Below are 2,962 nucleotides of genomic sequence, written 5' to 3' on the forward strand. Positions count from 1 at the left end.
TCGTAAGTTCTTAGTCTTACGATATTATACTCCGCAATCACCTGATGAAGGAGCAGGGCTCCGAAAGCTAGTGCTTGCAAATAAGTCTGTTGGGCTATCACCAGGTGCTTTGTGATTTTTTAACTGAAAAGTTAGTAACAAATTCCTGCACACTGAGCATGCTCCGCGGTGTCAGCAAAGCACTGTGCATGACAGCCAGTGTTAGCAAGCACTGCGCATGACCGCCAGTGTCAGCAAGCACTGCGTATACTCTTGGGAGCGTGCGAGCTCCTTTCCACGGAGCAGTGTGGAACCTTGGAGGACCAGAAGGAGTCTGTTCCTCCTGCCAATCAGAGCCGGCCATTGTCGAAATGTGGAGATTGGACCGTGAGCTCTGAAGCTGCAGCTGCTCTTTTTCTCTGCATAAGATTAAACGTCATCCCAGACTGTAACTTTCTTCGTCTGTCTAACATTTGTGAGGACAACAGTGTTTTTCTTTCCACTTTTTCATTCTGGGGTTCAATTGTTGACTTGCAGCAATTGAAAGGAAAGAGTGAACCGAGGGAGGGGCCAGACTCTGGAAAAGTTGATCCCGGTCTGTGTGTCAACTTGGAAACACATGGCAAATGCAGTACCACAGTGTGAAGTTATAGCCTTTGCAGTGTAAAAAGAAAGCAGAAAGGAGATGCATGGTTGAAATGGTGCTATGTTGAGATGTGGTGAACGTTAGATGCTGGAGATCAGAGTTGAATATTGTTGTGCTGGAAAACCACAGTAGGCCAGGGAGCAACTGAGGAGGAGGATGAGGAGAGTCGACGTAACGGGCACGAGCCCTTCACCAGGAGTGATGTGTGGACAGACAAGGGGTCGTCAGCGTCCTTCAACACCAGCCAATGCCAGTTGTCAGAAAGGTGCAGCAAGCAATGAGCAAAGCAAGTGGTATATATCAGCAAGAGGAATTGAGTTCAGAAGTGGGGATGTCTTTCTGCAGTCAGGTCCGCTATTGAATGTATTCAAGGCTGAGCTTACGTGACTTTGAAGAACAAAGAAGTTATGGGAAAAGGTAAGAAAATGGTTTTGAGACCAGTACAGAACAGTTACAGAGTCATACAGCACAGAAACAGACCATTCAGTCGAACTAGTCCATGCTGACTGTGTTCTGAAACTAAACTGGTCCCACCTGCCAGTGTTTGGCCCATATCCCTCCGAACCTTTCCTATTCATGTACTTATCCAAATGTCTTTTAAACATTGTAACTGTACCTGCATCCAGCAACCCCTCTGGACATTGATTCCTCACATGAACTACTCTTTATCTTCTAAAAAAAGGTGCCCCTTATGTCTTTTTAAAATATTTCTTTCTTCATCTTCGAAATTTGCTCCCTAATCTTGAACACCCACACTCGGGAAAGAATACCTGCTGTTCACCTCATCTACACCCCTCATGATTTTATAATCCTCTCTGAGGTCACCTCTCAACCTCCGATGCTCCAGTGAAAAACAGAACTGTGTGGCAGAGTTCATGTATATATTGCCTTGTATGGTATTTTGTAAATAACATTCGTTTGCTGGTTGTTTGTATAGGGTATTTCAGGTTCATTAGACGCTGTTTAAGTGTGTTGGTAGGTTTATGGGCTACCATGATGTTGAGAGGGTTGAGTTGTCTGGACATCATTTCACAGATGTCGTTAATGTAAAGTAATGTGGCTAGGGTTTCTGCAGACGTTGTGTCTGCTTGTGTCAGTTTGTCGATATGAAACCGACACCCTGGGATTATTGGGTCGGCAAAAGTGCGGATTGCAGGTGCTGGAAACCAGAGTTTAGATCAGAATGGTGCTGGAAAAGCACAGCAGGTCAGACAGCTTCCGAGGAGCATGAAAATCGCCTTTTCGGGCAAAAGCCCTTCATCAGGAATTGAGGCAGGTCCCCTCCAGGGTGGAGAGATAAATTGGGGGTGGGGGTGTGCTGGTCCGAAAGTAGCATTGGTGAATGGGGGTGAGGATGGAGGTGACAGGTCAGAGAGGAGGATGGAACAGATAGGTGGTAGATAGATAGATAGATTGATAGAGTTCTTGATTGATCCATTCTTTCCTGTCTGTTTTTTGTGGGTTTTGAAAGCTTTCCCAATCCTCTGAGTGAGTATTGGAGTTGGAAAGTTATGTTATGGCTGTACAGGACATTGGTAAGACCACTTTTGGAATAGTGAGTTTAATTCTGGTCTCCCTCCTATCAGAAACATATTGTGAAATTTGTTCCTGGGGTTGAATTTATCCGAGGCGGAAGATGAGACATTCTTCCTCCAGGCATCGGGTGGGGAGAGAGCTGCGATGGAGGAGGCCCAGGACCTGCATGTCCTCGGCAGAGAGGGAGGGGGTTTGAAATGTTGGGCCATAAAGTGACGGGGTTGATTGGTGCAGGTGTCCTGGAGATGTTCCCTCAAGCGCTGTGACTTGACTCTGCGAGGGGTCTCCAGTCTCCCCAATGTAGAGGAGATCCCATCGGGAGCAATGGATACAAGAAATGACATTGTTGGATACACAGGTGAACACCTTCTCACGACCGTGGCCCGGATTCGATTTCCGGGCAGGGAAGACATTTTCAATAGAGCTGACAGGCGGCATCTACGTCTCCCTGGTGGTCTAGTGGTTAGGATCCGGTGCTCTCACCGCCGTGGTCCGGGTTCGATTCCCGGCCGGAGAAGCAATTTTCAACGGTAAAGTCTGCCCATCCTTCTAAAATATGCTGTGCAATTGTTTATTTATCTTCGTAGTCCCTGGGTGCTGCGCTGTGTCGTGGCTCATTGAATCTGTGTCCTGATTCAGATTGCTTTGTATGTGTCGTGATCATTGCTTCTTAAGGAAAAATCTTGTTTCGCGTGCGTTGTTTTCCAGTCGACGCTGTTTTGAATTTACCATTGATGTCGGCTCTGCTGTGACATCTAGAAATGGCACTTTGTTGTTGTTCTCCTCTTTTGTGAATTTTAT

General features: G+C 46.5%; 1 non-coding gene across 1 annotated transcript; it reads left to right on the top strand.

The window, feature by feature from the left end:
- Positions 1–2,604: 2,604 nt before the first annotated feature.
- On the top strand, positions 2,605–2,678 carry trnae-cuc (transfer RNA glutamic acid (anticodon CUC)). Its single transcript has one exon. It is a non-coding gene; the product is annotated as a tRNA-Glu (tRNA).
- Positions 2,679–2,962: the final 284 nt, after the last annotated feature.

Source organism: Chiloscyllium punctatum, chromosome 36 (assembly GCF_047496795.1).
Source record: "Chiloscyllium punctatum isolate Juve2018m chromosome 36, sChiPun1.3, whole genome shotgun sequence".
Classification (NCBI taxonomy): domain Eukaryota; kingdom Metazoa; phylum Chordata; class Chondrichthyes; order Orectolobiformes; family Hemiscylliidae; genus Chiloscyllium; species Chiloscyllium punctatum.